General features: G+C 40.2%; 1 protein-coding gene across 6 annotated transcripts in view; it reads right to left on the bottom strand.

Annotated features, from left to right (window-relative positions):
- Positions 1-13,596, bottom strand: part of LOC110262145 (uncharacterized) — a 601,789-nt gene that overhangs the window by 587,409 nt on the left and 784 nt on the right. For 3 of the 6 annotated variants that reach the window (XR_014812835.1, XR_014812832.1, XR_014812833.1), the window contains exon 2: positions 10,297-10,347. The exons of 2 other annotated variants lie outside the window; for them this stretch is intronic. The gene's annotated coding sequence lies outside the window, so the exon portion shown is untranslated. Of the gene's footprint in view, positions 1-8,268; positions 8,381-10,296; positions 10,348-13,596 lie in introns of those variants that run through there. One more of the 6 variants, XR_002346744.2, reaches the window with a different exon arrangement.

Genomic DNA, 13,596 nt, shown 5'->3' with positions numbered 1-13,596 from the left:
TCTGTGCAGCATGACCAGGCTATGGCACTGCTGATAGCATCATTTGCGAGCTCCCTCGTAATCAAGGCAGATAGCCACTCAGTTCATTCACCCCATAGTGATGAGAATCAAACATGAAGATGGCTGAAATAATTGGGTCAAATCCACAGCAGGCCAGGGGTCACATAAAAATGAGGGCACATTCAAAAATCATAACGGATTGCTCTCTGCAGGTAAAACAGCAGTGATGATAGTGAAGTAGCAGTCAATTTCGGAAGGACACTAGCAAGTAAAATGATGTAAATGGTGCAATTATATAGGTACAGAGTAAAAGTAAACCATACTGTTTACCATAGAATATTTATGTCCCAAACATCTAATTTCCAGCTCATTCCTTCTAATAATAAAATAAAATAAATTAGTCAGTAATGGAAGCACTGGGGAGTCAGAATATTTTAAACTAAAGTACTCTTTTGAGTACTCTGTTACATTCTGCTGGGTCGGCTTTCATTTGTCACTCCAAATCCAACCTCTGCCCTTCTTTGCTATATTTTGTGCCCTGGGAGGCTGATCTGCTTGGACCACATCAATAGGCTCCTTTGTCCCCTGGCTTCCAGTTGGGTTTGGCCAATAGTTGACATGAATGTGAGATCAGGGAAGGGAGGAAAGTCAAGTCCAACACTAATAGTTTCTGCTCCCCTCGGTGAGGTCATCCCTCCACAGGTGGTCCTAGCTCTTTTCTTTTTCTTCTCATTGATTTATTGTCCATGTCCACAGCATGTGGAAGTTCCAAGAGGGAACTCCATTTTTTTTTGTTTGTTTGTTTTTAGGGCTGCACCTGCAGCATATGGAGGTTCCCAGGCTAGGGGTCGAATCAGAGCTACAGTTGAGGGCCTACACCACAGCCATAGCAATGCAGGATCCAAGCCACATCTGCAAACTACACCACAGCTCATGGCAATGATGGATTCTTAATCCACTGAGTGAGGTTAGGGATTGACCCCTCAACCTCATGGTTTACTAGTCGGATTCGTTTCCACTGCACCACAATGGGAACTACCATTAGTTTTTATTTTTAAAAAAATCTTTAGCAAGATTCTGAATTTTTTTAATTTTGGGGGTCTCACGCATGGTATGTGGAAGTTCCCCAGCCAGGGAGCAAACCCTTGCCACAGCAGTGACCCAAACCACTGCAGTGACAATACCAATCTTTAACCCATCAAGCCGCAAGAGAAATCCAAGATACTGACATTTTTACTTGAATAAACACCCCTATGATTGTTGCAAGTCTTTAGCTAATATCCAGAATTCTGAAAAGGTAATTTTGACAAGTTTTGCCAGTGTGTTCATTGTTTTTATCAAGAAGCAAGTTTTGGGTGGCCATGACACTGTCATTCAGAAGTTGACCTCCTTTAATATAATGTTTTGAGATTCATTTAAGTTGTATTAACACATTGTTCATTTTTTAAATTTCCATCTAGTATTCCATTTTATGGATATATCACAATTTGTTTGTCTATGTATCTGCCAACATAAGTTTGAGTTTCTTTTTGAATATAGGTCTTCGTTGTTTTTGAATAAAATCCTAGTACTTGTTGGTCATAGTTTTATAAGGAATTAAAACATTATAATTTTAGAAGGAACAACTAGTTTTCCAAATTAGTTGAATTATTTTACACTTCTTCAAGTGATATAGTATGGAGTTAATAGTTAATTCACACCATCATTGTCAATATTTTCTGTCAATTTTTTTTAAATTGAAGTATAGTTGATTTACAATGTCATGTTAGTTTCAGGTATACAGCAAAGTGATTCAGAATATATATATTTAAAAAAATGGGGGGGACCATAGTTACAGCACATGGAAGTTCCCAGGCCAGGGATGGAAACCATACCAATGCAATAACAACACAGGATCCTTAACCCCCTGCACCATAAGAGAATTCTGTGTATATCATGTCTCTTTTTAGATGACCCCTTCATCGCACACAGCCTCTCCACCTTTGTGTTCCAATAATTACTGCTTCCTGCTCTTTGCTGTTGTTACACCATCCCAAGTGGTTTCCATGCTCTTTGACCAAACTTTTGCAAACAGTCCTTCTATTGAACACTCTATTGAATCACCCACTTTGACTGACCATGAGTGACCTTTACTAAATCATATGAGAATAATCATTACTATTATTTGACTGTGTTAACTCAAAGAATTGTTTGTGAATAAAAAAAGGTGTGGCTGTTTCCTTCCTCCTGTGCGTCCTCCTTGATAAACCTGAGAGGAGATTCCTGAAATGTACCTTCAATATTAACTCAGACCTTCCTCAAAGGTATGTGGCCATGCTTTTATTAAAATGGCTCTTGGAGTTGCTGTTGTGGCTCAGTGGTTAGCGAATCCAACCAGGAACCATGAGGTTGTGGGTTCGATCCCTGGCCTTGCTCAGTGGGTTGAGGATCCAGCATTGCCATGAGCTATGGTGTAGGTGACAGACGTGGCTCGGATCCCAAGTTGCTATGGCTGTGGCACAGGCTGGCAGCTACAGCTCTGATTAGACTCCTAGCCTGGGACCCTCCACATGCCACAGGAGTGGCCCTAGAAAAGGCAAAAAGACAAAAAATATATATATATATATGGCTCTGGGTCTAAGAGATGTCTTGGGGAAGGAAAGTAACAGTCAGGTTGACTCAAGTCAGGCTTCCATTCACCGAACATGTAATTTCAAGTGATAAAAATCACCTGTTAGCTAGTTAATCTTGATTGTACAAATCACCTGGTTAGCTACTTTAATCTTTACTGGGGCCAATTCCCCATGGCATTTTCGTATGCTTTCTATCAGCTTTTCCTCTAGAATATCTTTTCAAATATATTCATATAGCAAATAGTCTTGAGAGATAGATATAGCATCACCTTCTAGGGTTAAGAGAATATTTGTTTCCTAGACTAGGATGATAAAGAGTGTCACTCTCTAGGGCAAAGGTTGACAGGTTTACTCTCAGATCATTGTAGAGGATTGGGGTTTTCTAAGCTCAGAGTTCCTAGCTGTGGTGCAAACTCACAAATGAAGCTCTTCCTGCTATGCTGTTAGTAGAAAATTCCTTTGTTCCTGACCCAGATGTGTTGTTTCTCTGTTTTGTTTTTTGTTTTTTGTTTTTTGTTTTTTTTCAGGGCTGCACCCACAGCATATGGAAGTTCCCAGGCTAGGGGTTGAATTGGAGCTGCAGCTACCAGCCTACACCACAGCCACACCAAAGCCAGATCAGAGCCATGTCCACAACATACACCACAGCTCACAGCAATGCCAGATCTTTAACACACTGAGCAGGGCCAGGGATAAAACTGGCATTCTTATGGATACTAGTTGGTTTTGTTACCGCTGAACCAAAATGGGAACTCCTTTTTTTTTTCAATGGCCACCACATCTGAGGCGTATGGACATTCCCAGGCTGGGATTCAATTTGAGCCACAACTGCCATCTACACTACAGCTGCAGCAACACCTGATTCTTTAACCCACTGCACCAGAAGGAGGATCAAACCCACGCCTTCTCAGTGATCTGAGCCCTTGCAGTCAGATTCCTAATCCACAGTGCCTCAGCAGGAACTCCCAGATATCCTATGTCTTGTCAGCATCTATGAAATTGTGGCTGGATAACCCATTAGCTTGCAAATATGTTACAAATCTCAGATCTTTCAGTTATTAACAGTCCAAGGACTCCCAACTGAGTAACCTGCCATCCTGAAGCCATGTGTTTCTATATCAGCCACTAATTTTGTGGTCATTTGTTATAGCAGCAACAGAAACTACATTAGGTAAAGTGCTTTTCTACTTAAGTCTTCCTTCCTAGAGTCACTGATCATAAACCCAGGGTTCCTGAGAATTAGGAGAGTTGAAAAGCTTAGTTCTGGGCAACTGCCTGACTCTTCTATCCTGCCCTAGAGATGGCCCTAGGGAGACGTTCCTGGGGACACACCTTTCTGTGTCCCCCATTTCTTGTTTTTAGGGAATAAGCTTCAACCTCCATGACCTTCCCTAAGTTCCAAAGGGTAGGTTCAAACAGCTGCTAATCAGGGAAGGGAGGGGATGAAGAGACGAGGGAGGAATAGTCAAGAAATAATAGTGCAGAGAGTTCCCATAGTGGTTCAGGGAGTTAAGAACCCAACAAATATCGATGAGGATGGGGGTTCGATCCCTGGCCTCACTTTGTGGGTTAAGGATCTGGCATTGCTCTCAGCTGTAGTGTAGGTCACAGACGTGGCTTGGATCCTGCATTGCTGTGGCTGTGATGTAGGCTGGCAGCTACAGCTCCAATTTGACCCCTAGCCTGGAAACTTCCATATGCTGCCTCTATATACTGCAGCTGCGGCACTAAAAAAGCAAAAAATAAAAATAAAAAATAAGAAGAAGAAAAAGAAACAACAGTGCAGCCTTGGGCCAGGGTCCTGGTTTCTCCTTAAGGAATATACATAACAATATATTTGAGTTCTTTTGCCTAACTAAAACCCCCACCAAATGAAAATGAGATAGGAGGACCCCCAGAATCCGTCCTGGGGCCACTAAACTCACCAACTTTGAAGAATACAAGCTTGCATCTACCCAGATCCTAATCTGTGGCCATATTTTCCACTCCCAAACTATAAAACCACCTCTTAATCTCTCCCAAGGGAGGGCACAGGACATCAGCCTGCTGTGGCCTGCTTTGATTGGCAAAGCAATAAAGCTAATTTTTTTCTCCTTTGCCCCAAATTCTGTGATTTTCTATTTGGCTCTGGTGGTCAGAGAACACGTTTTGGCAACATTTTCCCAAATGAAAAAATTGGAAGGCACAAATCATAGGATTTACACTTTAGGAGAAAAATAAATAAATCTAGTTCTACATCAACAAAATAAAGATGCTACATAAATAGGAGCATGGGTTACACTGGCCCAAGCCTGGACTCCTTTGAGAGCTATGCATGCATAGAACATCACTCTACAGGGCAGGAGAGGAACTCATTCTCACACCACCCCATCTTGGAGCCATGTAAAACCATGTAGGACATATGCTCGGGTGTGTATACAGGGCAACTGACAGCCTGAAAAACATGGGGAAAGTAAGAAGTAAAGCTCAAGTTCCATAGAAGTTCTCCTCACATGTGAAAGAGAAAACCTCCTCCACACTAGGTCAAGCTCCTCCCATAAATTCTCCTTCCTTCATGCAAGCCAACCCTTCTTTCTGTGGGGAGCACCACAGTCTAGCCTCTAAAGTCCAGTAAACGACACAGTGCCTTTTGTTTAAATCCTAAGAGAATGTGTCTCCGTATAAAATATTTTTCTTTCCTCAGGGCACAGATCTTCCTGATAGATAATGCACAGAACTGTCTTCCTAATCAGAAATACCTTCTCAGAGTTTCCATTGTGGCTTAGTGATTAATGAACCCGACTAGTATCCATGAGGACGCCAGTTCAACCCCTGGCCTCGCTCAATGGGTTAAGGATTCGGTGTTGCTGTGAGCTGTGGGGTAGGTCACAGATACAGCTCAGATTTGGTGTTGCTGTGGCTGTGGTGTAGGCTGGCAGTTACAGCTCTGATTTGACCACTAGCCTGGGAACCTCCACATGCCTCAGGTGCAGTCCTAAAAAGACAAAAGACAAAAAAAAAAAAAAAAGAGAAATACCGTCTCTCCCCAATCTCCTGAGTTAACTTGTTTTGAATCTGTTAAAGGTATTCACATTCCTTTTAGCCTGTAACTTGATTATGTCAGAAGCGTCACTTAAACCAGTCTGAAAAATATCAAATTAAAAAAAAAAAAAAAAAAACCCTTCCCCATCAGATAGAGCAACTGGAAATTTCATCTGTGAGTATAATTTATAGAAAAGGTCATTTATTATTTACCATGCAGGTTGTTGGCACAATTCACAGGATCCCCTTTACTTGAGTGACAAAGGACAACATATACTACTAAGGACTATCAGGTGGCTTAAGATGCTCTGTCACCTTTCTTGTGAGGCAACTAGAGATCCTGATAGTCACTAATCCAGTAATTCTAGTTACACGCTTTGAGGACAGGGCAAATATTCTATTCACTTAAATATCTATTTTATCTATTTCAGTGGTTTAAACAAAGAGTTTTGTTTTTTGTTTTTTTTTCTTATGACATATGGAAGTTCCCAGACTGGGGGGTCAGATCAGAGCTGTAGCTGCTGGCATACACCAGAACTCACTGAAATGCCAGATCCTTAACCCACTGAGCGAGGCCAGAGATCAAACCTGCATCCTCATGGAATCTAGTTGGGCTCATTACCACTGAGCCACAATGAGAACTTCCCAAAGAGGCTCTTTAAAGAAAATCCAATATAAAAGTTAATGTACTGAGGAAATGAACCTGAATCAAGAATGTGTACATTAAATCTCTAAGCAAAAAAAGGCATGAGAAATTGTTAGGCCAGCCTTGGAAATGTGGGGGCTGGTATGTGAAAACACGAAGCAAAGCCAAGGACAAAGGCTAGTCCAAGTCAGAAACACAGGTAAGAGACCCTAGGACAGCAGTTTTTCAACTGTGTGCCAATGGTCCACAAGGCACTGGAGTATTAATTCAGAGGCTCTATGGGACAGTCCAAATTTTTGAAACACAGAAACATCTGTCAGACATTGTATGAACGTCCACAATTAGGTTGTTTGGACTTAATTATTTACTAAATGGAACTACTAGAAATTTCTCTGGCCTAGGGACACAATGAAAAAATTACCGAGATTCTAAGGGTGCCATGAAACAAGAAAGTTTGGGAATCTCTGCCTTAGGGACAAGCTAGGGTTCAAAAGACATTGAGAACCTGCTCAGAGTAGAATCAGAAAAGCAGACTAAAAGTAGAAATGACAGGGAGTTCCCATCATGGCTCAGTGGAAATGAATCTGACTGGCAACCATGAAGATACAGGTTCAATCCCTGGCCTCGTTCAGTGGGTTAAAGATCCGGCATTGCTGTGAGCTGTGGTGTAGGTTGCAGACGTGGCTTGGGTCTGGCACTGCTGTGGCTGTGGTATAGGCAGGCAGCTACAGCTCTGATTCAACCCCTAGCCTGCAAACCTCAATATGCCGTTGGTGTGGCCCTAAAAAGACCAAAAAAAAAAAAAAAAAAAAAAGTAGCAATGACAGCATCTCCAATTTATGCATACGTAATTATACATGGCAGGGCCCTTCCTCACATGTGATCCTGACTCTAAAGAAAAGAACTATTGTGCCCTATTTACTCTGAATTGACTACAGGATCCCTTTTAAATGGATGTATCTTGCTTTTAAATCAGTGAATCCTAATAAAACAAAACAAATTTTCATTGGTTTGGGGACTGAACCGCTAGAGTTCTCCAAATACTTAGTGTGAGAAAGTCTGCTGAAATTTAAATACGTTCCTACTGAAGAAATGAGGGAACATTACATTGAGATTCATTTAGCAACTTCATAATAGCCCTTTATAAAATTTTTTAAATTTATTCTAAATTAGGGATTGGCAGACTTTTTCTGTAAAAGACAAGATAGTGAATATTTTTAAATATTCTTTGAATTTTTTTACCACTCTAAAAATGTAAAAGCCAAATAAAAAGGAGTAAATTCACTTGTTGTCAACCAATACCCAGGTCTCCCTACATCTTGCAAAACTGAAACTCTGTCCCTGCTGAATTAACAACCCTCCACTTCCCCTGTATCCCAATGTATTAAGCAGCACTGGACACCACTAGGGCATAGGAAGGAGGGTTCCCTGGTCAAGGTCAAAAGTAATGGAAGATCACAACCATACCTCATCCTCCAGGATCACAGAACAATGTTCACGGAAGCATAATTCACAATGAGCAAAAGGTAGAAACTAATATTCACAGTAGCATTATCTGAAATAGGCAAAAGATGGAAAGAACCCAACTGTCTATCCACAAGATGAATGGAAAAACAAAACGTGGTTTATACATACAATGGAACATCATTCAGCCTTTAAAATGAAGGAAATCCTGAGAATGCTACAACACGGATGAACCCTGAAAACACGTGAAATAAGCCAGATACAAAAGAACAAATATTGTATGACCCCACTTACATAAAGTATCTAGAATAGTCAAATTCAGAGGAAGAAAGTAGAATAGAGGTTACTAGGGGCTGGGAGGAAAGGGGAGTGGAGAGTTAGTGTTTACTGAGTATAGAGATTCAGTCTGGGATGATGAAAAAGTTCCAGAGCTGGATAGTGGTGACAGCTGCACAATATGAATGTACTTAAGTCACTGAATTGCACACTTACGAAAAGTTAAAATGGTACGTTTATGTTATGTATATTTTACCACAATAAAAACAGCAATGTAAACTTTCTTCTTGGGCCATAGAGAACCAGTCTTCAGACCAGAACTGGGTTGTGGGCCATAGTTTGCTCTGAATCATCAGACTCACTGAACAAAAGGAATAAAATGACATTGAATGCTCTTAAAAATTGTAATTCACTTTTATTTCAACATATATTAAATATTTTCATATTTGATATACTTATTACACTTAACAAAATTTATAAATGCAACTACAATATTTATCTACGAAAAAATACTTCAGAGGAGTCTCCTTAAGACAAGGCAGAATATATATAAAGATGTGGAGATATACACAAATATGGTGACACACACAAGTATCTACAGCTTTATCTGTTACGTAGATAGGGAGGTATAGGTGAGGCAGAGGTCAATAAACCATGGTGTCTTCAACAAAGCTTAGGGGAGTTCCCTGGTGGTCTAGTGTTTAGGATTCAGCACTTTCAGCAGTTTCACCGCTGCGGCCTGGGTTCAGTCCCTGGTCTGGGAACTGAAACCCCACATCAAGCTGCTCCATGTGGTGGCTCCCCTCCAAAAAATTAAAAAATAAAAAATAAGGAGTTCCCATTGTAACCCATTGGTTCAGCAGGTTAAGAATCTTAGGTAGTGTCAAAAAGGATGTGGGTTCAATCTCTGGCCTCGCTCAGTGGGTTAAGGATAGGGCACTGCAACAAGCTACAGCATACTTGGCAGATGCAGCTTGGATCTGGCATTGCCATGGCTGTGGCATAGGAGCTGATTTGGCCCCTTGCCTGGGAACTTCATATGCTGCAGATGTGGCCATAAAAGAAAAAAAATTTTTAATTAAAAAAATAAAAATAATAAAAACAAAGCTTAAAATGCAGCCTGAAAGATGTGATAGGTAAAGCTGAAACTTAAAGGACAAAAAAACTCAAAGTTCAGCCTTGAAAGTTAGATATTACAGCCTGTACCACTTTGCTCTTCTTCCCTCTCATTTGGTACATAGTAAACCATTTTCCTTCCATTTGGGGCAAGGAAAGAAAATGACACACTACAAAAGTAAGCACACTTTTTTTTTTTTTTTTTTGGTCTTTTTGCCATTTCTTGGGCCCCTCCCGCGGTATATGGAGGTTTCCAGGCTAGAGGTCGAATCGGAGCTGTAGCCGCCAGCCTACGCCAGAGCCACAGCAACGCGGGATCCGAGCCGCGTCTGCAACCTACATCACAGCTCACGGCAACGCATTTCTTGGGCCCCTCCCGCGGTATATGGAGGTTTCCAGGCTAGAGGTCGAATCGGAGCTGTAGCCGCCAGCCTACGCCAGAGCCACAGCAACGCGGGATCCGAGCCGCGTCTGCAACCTACATCACAGCTCACGGCAACGCCGGATCGTTAACCCACTGAGCAAGGGCAGGGACCGAACCCGCAACCTCATGGTTCCTAGTCGGATTCGTTAACCACTGCGCCACGACGGGAACTCCCAGAAGTAAGCACACTTTTAAGCTCTGCTAGGAGCTCTTCCCAGCATTTTTGCAACCTTTAAATCTAAAACTGGGATTGGGAATCTGGGGTTAACAGATGCAAACTATTGCCTTTGGAATGAATAAGCAATGACATCCTGCTGTATAGCACTGGGAACTATATCTAGGCACTTTTTTAAAAAATTTATATATATACATATATATATATTTTTTTTAGGGCCACACCCACAGCATATGGATGTTCCCAGGCTAGGGGTTGAATCAGAGCTACAGCTGCTGGCCTATACCACAGCTCATGGCAATGCCAGATCCCCGACCCACTGAGCAAGGCCAGGAATCGAACCCGCATCCTCATGGTTACTGGTCAGATGCGTTTCTGGTGTGCCACAAAGGAACTCCTATCTAGTCACTTATGATGGAGATGATGGAGGATAATGTGCGAAAAAGAATGTATATACATATATGTGACTGGGTCACTTTGCTGTATAGTAGAAAATTGACAGAACACTGTAAACAAGCTATAATGGAAAAAATAAAAATCATTAAAAAAATCTAAAACTCACTTAATTCTTTAACTGATTGGCACAATGTCAGACTCTGAAGGCAACATATTCCTAAAAGAGAAAAAAAACCGAGGCAATTTATCTAGGCTTAAAGTCAGCTCTAAGCAAAATAAATAAATAAATAAATAAAGACAAATCACCTTAAGCAAGAAGCCTCTTTCAAATTAGGTAGAGAATACATACATAGACAAAAGACATGTTTCAGTTATCAATTCATTGGAACAACTGCATAACAAACAACTCTAAATTCCATGAGATTAAACAACTATTTCATTATGCTCATCGATTTTTTTTTAACTTTATTTTCTTAGAGTAGTTTTAGGCTTACAATAAAACTGAAAGAAATGTACAGTGAGTTCCCATACACTCCCATACATGCACGGCCTCCCCCCTTATCATCGTCATTCACCTGAAGGGTACGTTTTTCATCAAAGATGAACCTACATTGACACATCACAGTCATCCAAAGTCCATAGGTTACCTTAGAGTTCACTCTTGGTGTTGTAAATTCTGGGTTTGGACAAAATTATAATGACATATATTCATCATTATATCATATAGAATAATTTCACTGTCATAAAAATCCTCTGTTCTGCCTATTCAGCTTTCCCCTGCTCCCATCTGGCAACCACTGATCTCTTTACTGTCTCCATAGTTTTGCCTTTTCCAAGATGTCATATAGTTGGAATCATACAGTATGTAGCCTTTGCAGATTGGCTTCTTTCACTTAGTAATAAGCATTTAAGATTTCTTCATGTGTTGTCTTTGCTTGATAACTCAATTACTTTCAGTGCTAAATAATATTCCATGGTCTGAACATACCATGGTTTACTAACCTCTTTATCTACTGAAGAACATCTTGCTTGCTTCCAAGTTTCTGCAATTATGAATAAAGGTGCTATAAACATCCATGTACAGAAGTGATTTTTTTGCAGACATAAGAATTCAGCTATCATTGGGTAAACAGTAAGGAGTATGATTCCTGGAGTATGTACTGTCTTCCAAAATAGCTGTACCATTTCACGTTCCCACCAGCATTGTGTCAGAGTTCATTCACTGGCAAAATCCTCACCAGCACTTGGTGTTGACAGTTCTGGATTTTGGCCATTTTAATAGGGGCACAGAGGTATGTCATTGTTGTTTTAATTTGTATTTTCCTGATGACATGTGATATAGAGTATCTTTTCATATGGTTATTTGACATCTGGATGTATTTTGGGGTGAGTTTGATTAAAGTTTTTGGTCCATTCTTTTGCAATCAAGTTTTTATTTCAGTGTTGTTGCATTTTAAGAGTTCTCTGTATATTTTGGAAACAGTCTTTTCTCAGATGTGTCTTTCATAAATTTTTCTTCCAATTTGTGTCATATATTCTAATTCTCTTGAGTTCATGGATTCTTCAGGTCAGGAAATAGGATAAGACAGAGCTGCAATGGTTTTCTCTGGTCCATAAGCCTAGCACCTCAGCTTGGAAGATTCAAAATGCTGCTGGTTGATTCAAATGGCTGGGAGTTAGAATCTGCTTTTCCACTCACATGACAGGCACCTGGGCTGGGCTAACCAGGAGGGCTGGGCTCAGCTGTGGCAGTCAATCAGGATACCTTCAAGGGGCCTTCTGATGTGTGCTGGGCTTTTCACAGCACACCAGCATCGGGCAGTCAGATTTCTTACATGATGGCCAAGAGTTCCAAAAGCAAGTGTTCCAACAGACAAGGTGGAGTTGCATAGCCTTTTACGACCTAGCCTCTGAAGTCATATGGTGACTATGATCATTTTCACTATACTCTATTGGTCAAATCAGCCACACCCACTCATATTTAAGGGAAGGGAATACAGATTCTGTATTTTTATGGGAAGAGTATAGAAGTTGGAGCCATATTTTAAAACCATCACAGACATATGTACATAAAGAGATATGGTGATACATGCCAAGGGGTTAACAGTGCCCACCTCCCAGAATCCCTCAAAATGAATTTTGTTAACCTATAATTTTAAGTCAAACTAATTCAAACATATCCTCTATGGATGGCAAAATTTCACCTATTTTTAGGTGATACAGTAACGAATAAACTTCATTTCATCTGTGTAAATTGCATCAAAAATGACTAACAGCTTGCTTTTGACCCTAGTATTATCTGCTACTTATTACCATTTCTTATTTTTTCAAACACTATCAAGCTCAGATCCACCCTTAGGCTAAGTCATATCCAGGAATAATACAGAGAATACCTATAGTAAGTAAAGCAAGTAGATTAGGACTACTCCAACATCATGGTTGCTGAAATCAGTGGCCATTCCCTGTCTCAGTGATACCAGACTTGAATTTCATGGGTCAAGAACAATTTCAGAAATAAAAATAAACTAAATGGGAGCAAATAAAATTACCAACTTTTTATTCTCCACAGTAAGAACATTTAGAAAACAACTACTCTATAACTACCATCACATTAAAAAAAAAAATAGAATGGACAATTTCAAAATAAAGCCTAATATTTTAGAATGAATAAATTTGAATAAATAAAAAACTCACTATATATGTGTGTGTGTTTGTGTGTGTATATATGTGTGTGTGTGTGTGTATTATATTTCTCATTTCTCTGCTGATCTGCAGAAATTTTACCATGGATGAAACCCAAGTCACACACTGTGCATATGACATTCTGGTCCCTTCTCTCTCTTGGTTTATTCCAAAAGTTCTAGAACCTTAGCTTGCTCCTAGAAACTCAATTTAAAAGACAAATAAGTAAATGATTATAACACAACGTGAACGCTATAAGGATACGGCCAGGGTGGGGAGGGGGGCCGGGAATCAAGGAAGATTTCACAAATCACGTGAAAAAGATTTGCCCATGAGAAAGAATGGGGAAGATTATTATAGACGACAATGACTATGGCTGAAAGCACAGACACAATTTATGTATGAAGTATATCCAAGACTACACAGTATACCAAAAAAGTAAGTAGTTCTTATACTTGGTTGTAGAGTAAAGAGTATTTTCTTTTCCTTTTTTCCAAAACTTAACAATGCATTAATTTAATGAACAGAAAATTTTAAAATAACTATTTCAATTTTGTAGGTTAGCTTAGGAAGAACAAACAAAAGGCCTATTTCCCTTTAAGAAGGCAGTTTGTATTAAGAGGCTGGGTTGTAAAATGCAGATGTCATCAAGCTCCAGACTTAGGGATAGGTACTGCTGGGGAAGACTACTTTCCCTCAGTGCCTCTGTGAGAATCCCAGGCTGGGTATATTCAATGCTGTAGGCCTTCTTGTCCATATATGGTCATGTCAGAAATTCTCAGGT

The sequence above is a fragment of the Sus scrofa genome, chromosome 8, assembly GCF_054392235.1.
Source record: "Sus scrofa isolate SSC_HxYL_T2T_F1_AM1 chromosome 8, Sscrofa_HxYL_maternal_Yorkshire_Landrace_v2.0, whole genome shotgun sequence".
Lineage (NCBI taxonomy): Eukaryota > Metazoa > Chordata > Mammalia > Artiodactyla > Suidae > Sus > Sus scrofa.
The sequence above is the reverse complement of the archived record's forward strand: the minus strand, read 5'-3'. Positions and strand labels throughout refer to the sequence as shown.